The sequence below is a fragment of the Monodelphis domestica genome, chromosome 4 (assembly GCF_027887165.1).
Source record: "Monodelphis domestica isolate mMonDom1 chromosome 4, mMonDom1.pri, whole genome shotgun sequence".
NCBI lineage: Eukaryota > Metazoa > Chordata > Mammalia > Didelphimorphia > Didelphidae > Monodelphis > Monodelphis domestica.
Window position 1 is genome coordinate 376,598,270 of NC_077230.1, and position 17,530 is coordinate 376,615,799.

General features: G+C 43.2%; 1 long non-coding RNA gene across 1 annotated transcript; it reads right to left on the reverse strand.

Moving 5' to 3' along the window:
• Positions 1-11,790: 11,790 nt before the first annotated feature.
• Positions 11,791-17,526, reverse strand: LOC130453869 (uncharacterized). The gene is made up of 2 exons (XR_008911506.1): positions 17,110-17,526; positions 11,791-11,889 (listed from the first exon to the last, which is right to left on the reverse strand). It is a non-coding gene; the product is annotated as an uncharacterized LOC130453869 (long non-coding RNA).
• Positions 17,527-17,530: the final 4 nt, after the last annotated feature.

Consider the following 17,530-nt stretch of genomic DNA (forward strand, 5'->3'; position numbering starts at 1 on the left):
CACAAAGCATTCCTTTCCCCCAGCTAGCGAGGGGCTCGCCCCTTGGAGACATCCTCACGGCCTAACTCCCCCACACGCAAAGTCTGATAAAGTACCAGAAGTTTGGCCTGGCTCAACCCTGAGCTTTGTAGTTGGGAGCCAGGTGGGCCAGTGACCTGCTGCAGATGGGAATGCTTTGCCAAAGGCCAAGGCAGGGGAAGCCGGAGGTGGTCAGGCCTCCCTGCGCCGTCCTGTAGACTCTACCGGGAAGAGCCTGGATGCTGGCCCCTCCTCTGGAAGGGCAGAGCGTTGGGAATGAGAATTCCCTGCCTCAGTCTTCATGGGAAGGTGGTGTCTCTGGGTTAACCTGACTACCCCCTCCTGCCTTGGCTTTTTAGCATCATGAGCCAGCTGCTCTTCTCCTCAGATTGGGGCTGCCTGACTGGAATCTCTTAGAAGCCCCTAACAGGGCAAAAGGCCTACTGGGTGATCCACCTTCAGTGGCACACCAGTACTCGTTCGCCCCATCAGAGGGTGCAGCGGGGTGTTCATGAAGTCAGTCCTGCCTGCCTCCGCCAGGGTTTGGAGGCCATTCCCTCTGCTCTTCCCCAGGGAGAAGCACAGCCAGACAGCAATCTGAAAACAAATCTGGGAGTCTTGGCTTTGGCATCAGTACAAGGCAAGAGTTTTATGGCAACTAAAAAACATTGATGTGATCTTGGTCATGTTAAGAGACAGAGTGCCCAGGACTTGGGAGAGCCGCTGGCCTTCCCTGGGGAGACCATATCCAGAGCATTGTCATTCTGTCGTTCATTTGGGCGCCACATTCTCAGGGGGATGTTGACAATGGAGGGTGGCCAGGGTGATGAAGGCAGGTGGAAACGGGGGGGGGGGGTTACCCTGGAGAAGAGAGATTTTTGAAGGAGGCCTTATGGGAGGGGAAGCCCCATGCCGCAATGAAAAGGGCTGCTTTGAGGGGTCGGGGCTCCCCTTCTTTGTGGAAGTCTTCAAACAATGCCTTCACAATTACTTGTTCATCATGTTCATGAAAGTTATGTTGCAGGGATTCCTATTCAGGTATAGACTGCACTAGACGGTAACCAACGTCTTTTCCAACTCTGAAACTTTGCATTCAAGGAACACTAACTTAAGTTTCCCAGTTTAGAGTATATATGGCTCAAAAAAGATGTTGGCTCCAGACTGAGGGCATTGAATGCTCTGCTAGAAAAGTGTATCGTCACCTATAAGTAAGTTGACGCCATCAAGACCTGCTCAGTTTTAGGAAACTTAATCTAGCTCTGAATATATTGGATACATAGGAAGAGAGAGGCTGGAGGTGAAGGAACTCCAGGCAAGAGGTTATAGAAACCTAGATTAAGGTTTGGGCACCTGGGATGGGAAAGATGGGAAACTGGGGCAGAATTGACAGGTCTTAGAGAACGGTTTGGACATTTGGCATTTGAAGGGTGGATGAGATACCCAGCTGGAGCTGCCCCCTGGGCACTTGGAAACATAAGTCAGAACCAGGGAAGATTAGAGCTGGAATGCTAATTTGGGGATTCACCTGCATAGCAAAAGCCTCAGGAGTAAGAAAGCCAAGGGGAAGAAGGTGTAAAAAGTAAAGGAGGTCAGATAGCTTTTGTAACATCCAAACATTTATCCAACAGTAGCACAAGATCCCAGTCTTCCATGCAGTCTGAATGAAATTTCTGTGAGAATTCAAGTGGTATTTTCCCTTCTCCAATTAAATATGGCATGAGGTATGTAGCCAAACTCCCATTACATACAGCAATTTAGGGAACAAAATCGGCTGGATTTTCTCTAGAATGGCCTTGACTAGTCCTTAGTCTTTTTCCTTTTATATTGTTAACCCCTTTGACAGTCTGGTACAATCTATGGATCCTTTCATAGAAGAATATTTTTAAATACATAGAAAAAGAGGCAGAAAATTACAAAGGAAACCAATTATATACCAACATAGTTCTTGAAATTCTTTAAAAAAGATTTTTATCAAAGTGCAGGTTGTAAACCCCTGTCCTAAGCCCACTCTTCATCTTCCAGATCAGCATTTATTTAAAGACAGCACTATATTTCAGGCCTTGAATTGTTTCGTGGCCACATGAGTTCATGAAACATGAGCCTATGCCTAGGGAACCAAAAGGAAAATAAAATCAGAGGTTATAAACATCAGAGAACCAGGAGAAAGCAATGTCATGGAAGCCAAGAGTGGGGGAGGAGAGGATGGGATGTTTGATGGAATAGAAATGCTGCTGAGAGGTCATGGAAGATGAGGACAGAAAAGGTTTGCCAATTAGGTTGTCATTGGTGACCTTTGAGAGAAACGCTCCAGGAACCTAATGAAAATAGAAACCAGCCTGTGTGCCATTAAGAGGGAATTGGGTGGTTGGACATCTAGGCAACAAGTGAAAATACTTTTTTTTTTAATTGTTGGTAGCTCCTGAAGGGGAGGCAAGATTTAAGATGATGGCTTGATGGGATAGTAAGGTCAAACAAAAGTGTCTGGGCATGGTTCTGGTGTTTTTGTTATTGTTGTTTAATTCTTGCCTTCCATCTTAGAATTGATACTGAGTATTGGTTCCAAGGCAGAGAAGAATGGTATGGGCTAGGCAATGGAGGTTAAGTGACTTGCTCAGGATCACACAGCTAGGAAGTGTCTTAAGACCAAATCTGAATCCCAGACCTTTCTATCCACTGAGCCACCTAGCTTCCCTAGTTTTATTTATTTTCAAATGAGAAACAGAGAGAGAGAATGTGTATGTGTTTGTGTGTGTGTGTAGCCAGATTAAAGATGCAAGAGAAAAAGAGATGGAAATTGAAGTTTTCATTCATTCAAATAGCATTTGCTTTTTTTTTTAACCTTCCATCTTAAATCAATACTCTCTATTGGTTCCAAGGCAGAAGAACAGTAAGGGCTAGACAATGGGGCTCAAGTGACTTGCCCAGGGTCACCCAGCTGGGAAGTGTCTGATATGAACCTAGGACTTCCCGTCTCTAGACATGGCCCTCAACCCACTAAGCCACCCAGCTGCCCCCTCCCCTCTTTTTTTTTCATCCAACATTTGTTTAGCATTTATAGATGCTATGGAAACAGTGGGGGGGGGGGGGGGAAGTGCCTGCTCCCAGGAGCAAGATGATATAATATAGACCCAGGTAAGTAAATACAAAGTCTTTACAAAGTAATTTTAGACGGAAGAAAGAGAGCTGATGACTACCAGAAAAGACCTGTAACTTAGCCTTGAAAGAAGCTAAGGAATCCAAGAGAATGGAGTGTGTTCCAGGTATGAGGTTCAGCCTGTGCAAAAGCTGAGGGATGGGAGGTGACATATGCTATATGGGGGAACAGCAGGAAAGCCAGTTCAGCTAGAACCCAAAGGGCATCAGGGGGAGGATTATGAAGTCTGTCAAAATAGGCTGCAGCCAGATTGGAATTTCCGTGCCTGGCTGAGGAGTTTGTATTTTATCCTAGAAGTGAGAGAGCCATTGAAGCTTCCCGAGCAGGGGACCAAATGATTAGGCTTGTGCTTTAGGGAAACTCTTTGGCAGTTATGTGAAGAATAGGTTGGAGAGGGAGGGCGAGACCAGAAGCAGAGAAAACAGTAGGAAGCTATGTCAAGAATTCAGTCAAAAGATGATTTAAAAAAACCTGTTAAAGAGAGAAGGGGAGAGATGTACAGATAGAGGTTTGGCAGTTGCCTAGATAGGGAGGAATGAAGGAGAGAGGAATTAAGAATGACTCCAAGACTAGACTTCGATGACTAGATAAACAGTACCCTGGACAGCAGTTTTTAGAGGAGCTTGGGGAGAAAATAATGTGTTCCACTCTGAACATGAGATGCCTATGGGACATCCAGATGGAGAGGTGATAGGAGACCAGAGACCAGGTGAGAAATGAGGGCTGCATAGAGATTGGAGTGTTAACTGCAAAGCCCTGGTCATTGAGGCTGCATCCCCAAAGGGAGTGGAGAGGAAAACCTCATAGGAAGAGGACCATATACAATGACCCCATAACCCAGAAAGAGCAGCGGTCAGACAGGCAAAAGGGACACAAGAGAGGCATGAAAGCCAAGAGATAGGAGGAAGGAAGACAACAGGATCAAGAGCTGCAGAGAACTCCAGAAGGATAAGGACTAAGAAAAGATCACTGAATTTGGCGATGAATGATAGTGATTACCCTGGAGAGAGCTGTTCCAGAAGACTTTTCTAGGTATTTGACTCTGAAAGGGAGAAGAGATAGAAAGGATAGCTTTGTTAGTTGTAATTATGAAGACCTGGGCATTTTATGGAGAACAAAATCAACCAATGTTTTTTGGCATCTACTGAGTGCCAGGAATTGTGCTAAAATGCCAGGGGAACAAGCACAATGATGGGGGAGGGAATATATGTACACAAATAAATAGGAAATATCTACCAAGTGATTTCAAGAGGGAATGAGTGCTAGCTGCTAGAAAGAGATCAGGAAAGACTGCATGGGCAAGGTGATACCTGCTTAGCTTTGAAGAAAGCAGGTAGATGTGAGAAGGGTGTATATTCCAGAGAGGGGTGCATCACATGAAGGAAAAAAGATACAAAAAGTGCTTGAAGATGACTAATGGAAAGGGAAGGGGGTGGCTTTCAGTGCCAAGCTAAGGATTTCCTATTTCAAACTCAGGGTAATGGAGTCACAGATGATTTTTGAGCAGAGGATGACATGATCAGATTTATCAGAAGAATCACTTTGGCAGTGACAGGAGGTAGCAAATAAGGGAAGTTTAAGGAGGTAGGGGCAGCTCGGTAGAGCAGAGGATAAAGCACTGGATGTAGAATTGGGAAGACCTGAATTCAAGTCTGACCTCAGAAAGACTTTGGAACCATTACTGTTGGGTTTATGATAAAGAATTAAGGATTTTCCTAGCTGTGTAATCCTGAGCAAGTCACTTAACCCCTGTGGCCTTGCCTTTGTCTCTCATTCTGTCTTAGAAGTGATACCAAGACAGACGGCAAAGGTTTAAAAAAAAATCAGAGTTGACTGAAAGAGTTATTGCACAAAATTGAGGGCCTTGGTGACCTTGAATAGCATGAATTAATTATCAGCATGACTTTCTCATTGTTTGGAGGGTGGAGACTGGTGTTTCCTAGTCATGTTGCCCAGGACTGAGGATTAACTGAATAGTAGAAAGTGGGGGACTGGGAGAAAGAGGAAAGACTGATTGGAGGGTGATAGTGAGGGAGCTGAAATGTTTGATCCTGGGTCCCAGGCTCCATAGGGAGGCAAATAAAAGATAAAATTAATCTGAGGGACTGGTCAAAGATCAGGAGGTTATATATAATGAGGCTGTTGGGTTAATAATCTGTTGGGTTCTGAGTTATAGCAATAAAAATAACTAGCATTTATAGAGTGCTTTAAGATTAACAAGCCATACAGGTTGTCTCACTGCATCCTCACAACAGTCCTGTGGTGTCAATGCTAGGATCCCCATTTTATAGCTGAAGAAACCAAGACTGAAAGGTTAAGTGACTTGCCCGGGGTCACACAGCTAAATAAGTTTCAATATCAGGATTTGAACTCAGGTCTTCTTACCTTCAAGTCCAACATGATGTGCACTATTTGAGTTGATATATAATGGTGGTCGGGACCTTATCGGTCACCTACCTTAGGTCAAACCCCCTAATTTAGCAAATATAAAAACTGAAATCCAGAAAAGTTAAGCCAAAAGTCACCCAGTGTATGTAGTCAGTTAGGCAGCCCTCCGAGTCCCTCTTTCCCCAGAGCCCTACCCAAACTGCCAGAGAGCTGGTGGTTTTGATTCTCCCTGAACAATTAGCATCCTTTAAGAGCAGTTGAACAAGTATTCCTTCCTGTCAGACCTGTCCTTCTGAGTCATTCTCCAAGAAGGAAACACCCCAGTGATGAGGACTATCCTTTTTTTTCTTCCTCTATGAAATCTCTGAATCGAGAAATCTCTCTCTAGCTCTCATTTCCTGAGCTCCTGAAGGTGGGCCAGGCGAGCACAGCTCTGCTTCTGCCCTGGACTTCTGCAGGAACACTCTCGATGCTCCAGTGGGTATTTTGCCTTGAGCTAAGAAAAAGGTTTCCAACCTGTGCTTGGAAGCCTATCATGAAGATTCCTCAGATGATAAGGAATGGCAAAGTACAGCCATGGCCGGTGCACAGGGGTAATGAGGTGAAGATGGAAGCCGCTGGAATTGAGGAAGCTTAAAAAACGATGAGACGAGAGTGTTCAAAAAGGGTGATAAGGGAGTGCATTCAGGTTCCTGGAGGCGTTGGCAGGAAGGAGACCGCAGGAGGGGAGGAAGTCAAGAAGACCTGAGCCAGGTGCTAAAGGCCCAGCCATGGGGCAGCACTCGGTGTGGAGGAGAGGCATCCAGCACTGGCTTGTTCCTGGAAGAATCCAGCTTGCTCTTAAGCCCCTGAGCATTGTTCCCACGATGACCAATGGGGCAGAAGGAACAGAGAAGCAGACTTTGAATCCACATTAGGGAAAAGGGCCAAAAATGAAGAGGCCGGGTCACCCAGTAGGCAGAGCATCAGACTTGGAGTCCAGAAGCCCTGGGCTCATATCCTGATACTGACACTGGCCAGGTGATCACAATGGACAAGTCACCTAATCTCTCTACCTCAGTTTCCTTCTCACAAAGTTGTTGTGAAGATCAAATGCGATATCTTTATAGTGCTACATTGTCCATTATAATTACATAGTGCTAAATTATAATTATAGTGACATTTTATATCAATTATTCTAAATGACTAGAGCTCTCCAGAAGTGGAAAGAGCATCCTTGTGAGATACTGAGTTTGCCGTTCCTGGAGATGTTCATGCAGAAGCATGATTTATCAGGAATGCCAGGGATAGGAGTCCTGCTTGGCTGTGGATTGATGACCCAGACTTTTTTTTTTAGAATTACTTAAAGACCTTTATTAATAGGTGCTCTCAATTTGTAGATTTTTGAAAAAAAGATGTACTTTTATACAAATTAAAAATGAGGCTCTTGGAGGCAGCTGGGTGGTTCAGTGGATTGAGAGTCAGACCTATAGAGATGGGAGGTCCTGGGTTCAAATCTGGCCTCAGACACTTCCCAGCTGTGTGACCCTGGGCAAGTCACTTAACCCCTATTGCCTAGCTCTTACCACTCTTCTGCCTTGGAACCACTACATGGTATTAATTCTAAGATAGAAGGTAAGGGTTTAAAAAAAATGAGGTTCTTAAAAAAATCTCAATGTGACTGGATATGAAACAAATTTAAAACTTTTAAAGGTGTATTGAGAAAATTGGATGGGATTAACAACAAAAGTTATAGGACTGATGATGCTCTGTTCCCCTAACCTCTTCCCTCCTTCAACCCCCAGAGTAAGTCATCATGAAGGCAGAGAGAAGGGCACACTTTATCCCCAAGCCATCAATATTGCTGCTAAACTTGAGTGAGTTGGGACCAGGAAAGAAATATGTAGAAATTAATTACTCATATTTAAGTCTGATCCCTGGCCTCCTTTTTTCAGAGTTTCTTCTCCCAACTTTTTCTGGGCAAGCCTCGGAAATCCAAAGGAATGAAGGCACTGGGGTACTCACTCTAAAATCAGAACACGTGGGTTCAAATCCCCACTTAATACCTGTGACTTTGAGAAGCCCTTTATCACCCTGGCCCTCAGTTTCCTCATCTGTAAAATGAAGGAATTAGAGTAAATGTCTTCTAAAGACTCTTTCAGTACTAGATTTATGATGCTGGAAAATTGTGGCTATGGGACGCCAAAAATCATGGCAAATAGGGAAGAGGGGCAAACCTAAGCCTCTGAAGGCCAGATTCACCCACAGCAAAGCAGCAGGCAAGCGACAACCTCTCTAGATGGGGTTGGCCAACTTGGATCCACCAGCTCTATAGTGGCCACTTTTTAAAAAATATATAACCCTTACCTTGTGTATCAGTTCTAAGAAAGAAAACTGGTAAGGCCTAGGCAGTTGGGGTTAAGCAATCACACAGGATCAGGGAGCTAGGAAGTATCTGAGGCCAGATTTGAAGCCTGGTCCTCCCTACTCTGGCCCTCTATCCTCTATCCACTGTGCTACCTGGCTGCTTCTATTGGCCACTTTCAAACCTCACTGTCCTTGTGCCAAAAATAAAGGCCCACCTTCCCCCATGTGCTCATCAACCATCTACCCTGTTAAGATTTACAATTTCTTAAGTAACTAAAGCACTGTTCCATCTGCACAGTCTCTTTCTAATTAATATCTTTTTGTTTTTATATTACCCGTCATTCATCACATTAATGATGCACATAAACTTTCTGTTACTCATTTGATACAATTCTTGCTTTTATGGTATGGGACTTCTTGCACCCATAGAGACAACCAGAAGTTCTCTACACCCATCTTCTGTCTTGTCCCTGTTTTCTTGACTTTTCAAACCACTAGAGTAATGGTCTTAAACTTTTTATTTTCAGGTCACTCCCCACCCTTTTTATACTTTTAAAAATCATTGATAACTCTAAAGAGATTTTATGTTGGTTATGCCTATTGAAATTTACCAATATTATAAAACTGATAAATTTAAAAGGTTAATTTATGTTGTAACACTAAACCCATCATGTATTAATAAATATTTTCATACAAAAATACTATATTTTTCCTAGAAAAATTAAGTGAGAAGTGACAGTTTTACATATTTTTTAAAATCTTTGAAGACAGCTGGATTCTCGTTTCTACTTCTGCATTCAGTATGTTGTTCTGAGTTGGTCTATAAAGAAAATGGCCTCACACATCTATGTAGATAGAAAAAAGGAGTATTTTAATGGGCAAATAACATCTCTTATTATGAATACACCTTTGACCTGAGGGACACTAGAGATCTGTGGCCTACATTTTGAGAATTGTCGCTCTAAAGTTTTCAATCGATATTAAATTGTTTATTTTGTTCTTTTTTCTGTGTTAATACCTTGTGTCACCTTAACTTTTGTTTTCAATCGCTGTTCAAGGTAAGTTCTCCTTTTTGACATGCCTTGTTTTCTGTACTCCCTTCTGTAGGTTTTAATTGAGCAACAGGTCATTCACTACAAGTGCCATCTAAAATATTCTTTTTGGGGGGGGGAATTTTATTTAATTAGCTAATTTAGAATATTTTTCCATAGTTACAAGTTTCATGTTCTTTCCCACCACCCCCCTCCCATAGCTGATGCACAATTCCACTGGGTTTTACATGTGTCATTGATCAAGACTTATTTCTATATTATTAATAATTGCACTATGGTGATCATTTAGTCTGCATCCCCAATCATATCCCCATTGAACCATGTGATCAAGCAGTTGTTTTTCTTCTGTGTTTCTACTCCCACAGTTCTTCCTCTGGATAGTGTTCTTGCTCATAAAGTCCCTCTGAATTGTCCTGGGTCATTTCATTGCTGCTAGTAGAGAAGTCCATTACATTTGATTGTGCCACAGTGTATTAGTCTCTGTATACAATGTTCTCCTGGTTCTGCTCCTCTCACTCTGCATCAATTCCTGGAGGTTGTTCCAGTTCACATGGAATTCCTCCAGTTCTTTATTCCTTTTAGCACAATAGTATTCCATCACCAACAGATACCACAATTTGTTCAGCCATCTAAAACATTCTTGAAATACCTTTTCAGTGCTTTACCACAGATCCTTAATAACTCCTACCGTGGTTGTAGGTGATGCCCACTTTTAGGGATATTCCTTTATATCTCTACCTTTCCTCCTGTAGCTCTTACCATGGCAATGACTGTTACATGTATCACTGGACATAAGTCCAGAAATGTTTTTACACTTTATGCTAAATATTTTAAGGATGGTTTCTTGTTGATGGTTATTGCTGATAAACAGCTTTTTAAAATTGATAACTTGATGTATAATTGATCTCCGAGTTAGATTCATGCTGCCAAATTCCAAAAACGACTTTTTGGAATTCTGGTCTAAGTATCCTACCATCTCCTTTTCAAAATGCTTTTAGATATTGCTATTGTTTTTGTCTCTGTTTCATTATTAGGAATAATTTCTGGAGTCAACATTAAGATTTCCATTGACCCAAAGGTCTTCAACATTTGTCCTCCTTAGAGTTTAGTAGCTCCTTGATTTCATTTTATTTTGATAAGGCTTATAGATGAAGCTTTTATTTTAATGTGAAAGAGTTTTATTTACAATGCTGTCTTCTAAGACAAGCTGATCATCACTATGGTTTCAAGTCAGGCCAGCTTACTATCCTAATTTGCCTTGTGTATTTCTGAAATTCATAGAAGTCTCATCACCCTCTGGCACCCTAAGGGAGCCAGTCTAATAGCATTGCCAGAGACTTTCAGGGTTCCTGTCAAGCCTTCACACATGCCACAGCAGTCTTTGTGTTCACAGAGTTTGTCCATCACCATGTATGGCATTCCCTGACTTAAACTTTTCACCTTCATCATGAAATGGATAATAGGTTGGGCACCCAGGGATTATCATCATCATCATCATCATCATCATCAGAGATTCATAAACCTTTAGAGGGCTAATGTGTACACTCTCTTGGACCCCAGCTCTCACCCTTGTGACTTGGTTAGATAGGGCCAACTCCAACTTTTCAGGATGAAGAATAATTTTTCCCAGCCTTAGGGTTCTGGAACCTCTATGGCCCTAGATCCCCAGGCTCTTCCTGACCATAGAGTAAACAACAGTCCAGTTTATGTCACAAAGGGAGGAGCCCAAGTCATTGGCAATTATTTCCTTCTCAATAAACCTGGGGTGCACCTGAGCCCTGCCATGACCTATTTCATATTTACCCTCACCCCTGGGAAGTCCTGCAATGACTGTTGAAATACTGGTGAATGCCCCTTCCAACTCAGATCCTAGAGGTTAATGTTCTCTTCCCTACACCCCATAACCCTCAAATCCTAGGATAGGACACCTTAATATAATAAATGAGAGGATGCATGCAGTTCTGAGGCAAGGGCAGGGATTCAGCCCTGTTCTTTCTGTATCCCTAAGGCATGATAAAGGCAGGATGTAGGAATAGGTCCTCCCCAGGTCAACAGAATTACTCTTAACCTGGGAAGAGATAGGGGAACAATTTTCAGAAGTCAGTGTGGTTGTGTATGTCTGGCATTAGTCCTACCTCCCCCTTTTAAGAGTTTCCTCCCTTGACTCCTGGACCTGCCTATGAAATTCAAAAGAATGAAGTTGGAAATGCAGAATTACAGGTCTGAAGGCAGAGAAGAGACAGGGAAAATTGGAGGGCACAGTGGGGTGGGCCTTCCCACACCCATCACATCCCACCCCAACCTAGAAAGATACCAGTGAGGGGAGAAAGAGCAGACAGAGGAAAGTATATAAATGTGAACTTCTACCATTTTGTTTTGTTTTGTATATATTGGTGATACCTTTTATTTTTATATCATTCATTTCCAGATGTATCCCTCCCTTACCCAGAAAGCTAGGTCTGTGACCAACAAATCTGGAGTTCTCTTACAAAGCTCCCATAAGAAAGACAAGAGAGAAAGGAACAAGGAATAAAGAGTGAGAAAGAGTAAATTCAGCAAACAACACCTCAACTAACTGCCTGTATATTCAATTCAATTTTGCTATCCCCTACCTCTGCCTGTTATGTATTACTAATATAACAGCAGGGCAGAAAAATGGAATAAAAACTAAATTTGGAGTCAGACAATCTGAGTTTAAATTCTGGCCCTGTGACTTAATTTCCCTTTTTTTAAAGTTTTGTTTATGTGTTTTATTTTTACATTTCAAATCTTTCTAGATTATTTCCACCCCCATGAGAGCTCTTAAGTAAAACAACTCAGCAAAACTAACAATACAATCAGCTCATAGCTTCCAAACACTTTTATTTTTAAGTTTGGAGGGTTTTTTAATCAAGAAAATTCCATTTTCTCTCCTTTGCATTCCTCATTCCACTGGAACAAAAAAGGGAAAGAAAAATAAATTCTCTGTAACAATTAGACTAAGAATTGCATTATTGTTTATGTGCACAGATGTATATGTGTATACATGTACATATAAATATTAATGTACATACATATATACACACAAATAGATGTTGGTGTTGGGGGGGGGGGTTTCAGTCATGTCCAACTCTTTGTGACTCCATTTGGGGTTTTCTTGACAAAGAGCCCTGGAGTGGTTTGCCACTTCCTTCTCCTGCTCATTTGACAGATGTGGAAATGGACAAGGAGATTAAGTGGCTTGAGCACCCATGGTCACACAGCTAGTAAGTGTCTGAGGCTGGATTTGAGTCTTCCTCACTCTGGGTTAGGCACTCTATCCATTGAGTCACCAAGCTGGAGGGAGGGAAGGAAGGAAGAGGAAAAGATAGATTCACACCTCTGTTGGGTGTCATTAGTCCTCTGAAGTCATAGATGGTCACTGTATTGATAAAGAATTCTTAATAGCTTTCAATGTTGTTTGTTTTTACAGTGTTTTATTGTAATAATTCTCATGGTTCTACTCATTTTATTCTTATTTATAAAAGTCTTTAAAACTGTTCATTTCTAGACTATTGATCATAATAATAGCTATCATTTATATAGCATTTACAGTACATCAACCACTGTGTTAAGCACTATACAAATGTTATTTTATTTGATCGCCAATCTGGAAGGTGGGTGCTATTATTATCCCCATTCTAGTGATTTGCCCAGGCTCACAAAGCTAGTTAGTCTGAGGTTATACTTGATCTAGGGTCTTCCCAACTCCAGGTCCAGGGCTCTGTGCCACCTAGAGGCAAGAGAGGTTAAGTGATTTGTCCTTGGTCATATAGCTAGAGAGCAGACAAGATCCGAGCCTTGCCAAGCCCAAAATGCCCTGTATAACACTATGCTGCCCTCATTCTCCCTCTCAAGGACTAGCTTTCCTCTTCTGTAAAATAAAGGGATTGGACTAATGATCTCTAATGTTCCTTTCAACTCTGGCACTATAGTATTGGGGGGGGGGGTGGGAAATAAGAGACTATGAAGAATTTCAAGCACTTGAGATCAGGGAAACTGGTTTATTGAGTGACTTTCTGGCTCCCCCACTGCCTTGTTCCATGTGGCTTTCCTGGTCTCAGAAGGCCAGCACTTGAGGGCAGGGAGCAGAAGGATGAAATCTTTCTGCATCACCCCTCTCTAGGGCTTCTGGCCTTGAGTGCTTAGCCACTGGTGAGTCTGGGAAGGACTCAAGAACAAGTTCAGAACACCTAATTGCCAGGTCATGCAGAGACACCAGGGCTGGGAAGTCAGAATGCCCCCTACTTTATCCTGCCAGAGTTCCAACAACAACAACAAAAGAAGAAAACTGCATACAGGCAACCTTCACAAAGCATGTACAGAGAAGCTCTATACTACACAAGATACGTTGGGGGTAGTCTCAGAGACAACACACAAAGGACAGACTGATTGGAGAAGGTGGGACTTTAGCTGAGACTTGAAGGGAGTCGGGAACCTAGAGGGAGAGGGGACAGCCACTGAAAATGCCCAGTCTTGTTCAAAGAACAGGAAGGGAGGCCAGGGCCACTGGCCTATAGAGAATGTAAAGAGGATTTAGATGTGGAAAGACTGGAAGGGCAGGAAGGAGGAGGTCATGAAGGACTTTAAAAGCCAAACAGGATTTTATATTTGGTCCTGGAGGTAATAGGGAACCACCGGGAGTTTAGTGAAGAGGGTGGTGACATGCTTTAGGAAGATCACTTTGACAGCTTAATGCAGGGTGGATTGGAGTGAGGCAGGAAGCCCTACCAGCAGCTATTTCAATAGACCAGGTGGGACATAATGAGAGCCTGTGCTAAAGTGGACACTGTGTCAGGGAAGGGGGTATATTCAAGAGCTATTGCAGAGGTGACACTGACAGGCCCTAGCAATGGATTGAATAATGGGAGGTGGGAGTTCGGAATCCAAGGTAATTCTTGGGTTGTGACCATGAGGACTGGGAGGAGAGCGTTGCCCTCTGTGGAAATAGGGAAGGGAGGAAGGTTGGGGGAAAGAGAATGAGTTCTGCTTTGGATGTGTTGAGTTTAAGATGTCTTCCGGACTTCCAATTAGAGATATCTAATAAGGGAGCTGGAGACTCACGGCTAAGGGTCAGGAGAGAGATCAGAACTTGGAATCATCAGCATAAAGAGGACAAGTCCATGAGAGCAGAAAAGATCACCAAATGGCATATCAAGGGAGGGGGCCAGGATGGAGCCTTGGGGGACCCCTATGGTTAGTGGTCATGACCTAAACAGTCTCCAGCAAAGGAGACTGAGAAGGAGCAGAGACATAGGAGGACAACCAGGAGAAAATCTAGAAGACTGGAGGAGAGCGGTCAACAGTGTCTAAGGCTGCAGTAAGGCCACCGAGGGCTTTTTCCTAAAGCAGAAAAACTGGGCTCCTATTTCCTATTCCACTATGATAGACAATGAGTTGTGTAAGGGCTGCCCCACAGTCCTGCCTTGGGGGTAGAAGGAAAATAGTGATGGATTCAAAGTCAAAGGACCTGCATAAATCATCAATCTACTACTCTCTAGGTGACCTTGAGCAAGTCTATCAGTTGACAAGTATTTCTGTTAAACACCTATTCCACGTCAGATGCTGCACTTGCAAACAGAATGAATGAAACAATCCATTCTCACATAGAGCTTCCTGGGGGAACAAGCACACATAGACATATATACAGAATACAGAACCTTAACTAGATTTTTCTCTTCAAGTCTACCCAGGAAAAGATGCTAGGGTGGATCCTGGCAGGCAGGTCACCAAAAGCATCTGTGAAAAGAACATGAAACTAGTTCACGTGGAGGGTGATGGAAGGCACAAGGCACGCCATCTCTGCCCCAGGGTGGCTAATGATCTCATAAAACTGAAGACAAGTTTCTTCGTGTACATATACACCAAACCTTAGCTAAAGTAGGAAAAAGTGGGTGATTGGGAAGGCAGGCAAAGGACGATGAGAAAAAGAGGCTAAGGTGATGGAACCCAAACTGGCTAATCAAGAAATGCGTCCTGGAGGTGAAGAGGGAACAGGGTTTTTGAAGATGGAAAAGGACATGTGAGAGAGGAAGTGAGGGGGACTCGCATGAACTTGAGATTCTGAAGAAAATCATTCTGGATAATAGATTTAGAGCTGGAAGGAAAGAAATATGGATTTATTAAGTGTTTATAATGTGCCAGGCACTTTATAAACATTACCACATTTAATCTTCACAAGGATCAAATTCTAAGGTAGATGGGTTTTTTCCCCATTTTACAATTAAGGGAAACTGAGTCAGGCAGAAATGAAGTTACATGCCCAGGGTCACACAGAGGGCAAATGTCTAAGGCTAGATTTGAATTCGTATCTTCCTGACTCCAGACCCACCCTTTTAACCACTATACCATCTAGCTGCCTTAGTTGGGTAGACTGACCAATCAATCTTAAAGGTCAATTAAAACAAAATCTTCACTTGACAAGATTAGGAAACTAAGGTCCAGAGAGATCAAGACCTTGCCCAAGGACCTATGTAACCAGTTAAGTGGCAGAGCTGGGATTCAAACTAAGAGCCAGTAACATGTATAACCCTGTGGAATTGCTCATCAGCTCAGGAAGGGAGGGGGGAGGAAAAGAACATAAGTCATGTAACCATGGAAATTTATTAATTTTAATTATTAATTTTTTAAAAGAGTCCATGACCCCAAGTTTAGTGCTATATCCACTGAGCTCTATGGTCATCATACCATTCAGCTTATCAATGTAATGGCACAAACTGAAGACAATACTCCAGATAGACTGACTTGGGGACAGTTAGGTGACATGATGGGATACTTACTGGACTTGGAGTTAGGAAGACCAGAGTTCAAATCCAGCTCAACAATTAGTGTGGTGACCATTGGCAAGTCACTCTGCCTCAGTTTCCTCATCTGTAAAATAGAGGGACTTACCTCTCAGGATTGCTCTGAAGACAAAATGAGATGTTTGTAAAGTACTTTGCAAACTTTATATAATAATAGCTAGCATTTACATGGCATTTTAAGGCTTGCAAAGTATAGTTCAGGAAGTAGGTACTATTTTTAGTGGTCCTGTTTGGGGTTTGCTTGGCAAAGATCCTGGAATGGTTTGCCATTTTCTTCTCCAGCTCATATGACAGATGAGGAAATTGAGGCAAAAACACACACAAAAAAACCAATGTGGAGTGACTTGCTCAGTCACACAAATAGTGAGGCCATATTTGAACCCAGGAAGATTAGCCTTCCTGACTCCAGGCTGGGCACTCTAATCACTGTACCATCTAGCTGCTATAGATGAGGAAACTAAAGCAGGCAGGGCTCCATAGCTAGGAAGGGTCTCAGATCAGATTTTAACCTGGGTCTTCCTGAGGCCAGATCCTGGGTTTTATCTACTCTGCTTCTTAGGTTCTCCAAGTGCTTATAAGGTTAATTAGTAGTAAACAGGACATCTCATTAGTATGGGGTATTAAAAAAAAAAAATCCTTTGGGGGCAGCTGGGTAGTTCAGTGGATGGAGAGCCAGGCCTAGAGATGGGAGGTCCTAGGTTCAAATATGACCTCAGACACTTCCAAGCTGTGTGACCCTGAGCAAGTCACTTGACCCCCATTGCCTAGCCCTTACCACTCTTCTGCCCTGGAACCAATACAAGTATTGATTCCAAGATGGAAGGTAAGGGTTTTAAAAAAAAAAATCCTTACCTACTGTCTTAGAATAGATACTGTCAGTTCCAAGGCAGAAAAATGGTAAGGTCTAGGCAATTGGGGTTAAGTGACTTGCCCAAGGTCACACAGCTACGAATTGTCTGTGGTCACCTTTGAGACCAGGTCCTCTCCACTCTAACCACTGTACTGCCTCCCTGCCACTATGGGACATTTGAGCTTTCTTAACTCCCCCTAAATCTTGGGACCACAAACCTGGGGACAAAGGAGCCTCAAGGAGCATCCAAAATAACTCCCTCATCTTACGGAGAAGAAAACTGACGGTCTGGGAGATCACTTCAAGCTGCTCAAGGTGGCTCATCAGATTTGACTTCCAATCCTGCCTCTAACGTTGGAGCAATGTTTTTGGGTTTTGTTTTTTTTTTCCCCCACTGTATCCCACTGACTCTTCTCCAAATGAACCATCTCCATTTTCTACAATAAATCCTTAAATAAGTTACGTGGAATAGAGTGGAACCTGAATTGATGCCAGACTAGAGAGTCCAAGAACAGGGCAAAAAAGCGGACTTCTTGCGCAGCAGTGAGCTCCTCAACAGGGGAGAGTCTGGATGACAGGCGCCATGGATGCAGTTGTGAGGATCCATGCTCTAGGTTAGAAATTTAACCGAACGGTTAAAAGAAACCTTGGAAGCTAAGGAGGAGCGGCACGAGGACGGTTTGCATCACTGAGGAGCGGAAGACCACTCAGGAAATTCCCCAGGAGAAGGCTAGCGCTGACAGTCACGTGAACCCCCAGGCCTCGCCTCCGTCCCCCCCTCTGCTCTCAACCCCAAGCGGAAGGTTGGCGCGGGCGCGCGCACGCGCCTCTTCCTGCCCTCTGTCCCTACCCCCTCTCCGTAACTCTTCGGAAATGGCGAGAGGCGGGGCAAAGGGGGAGA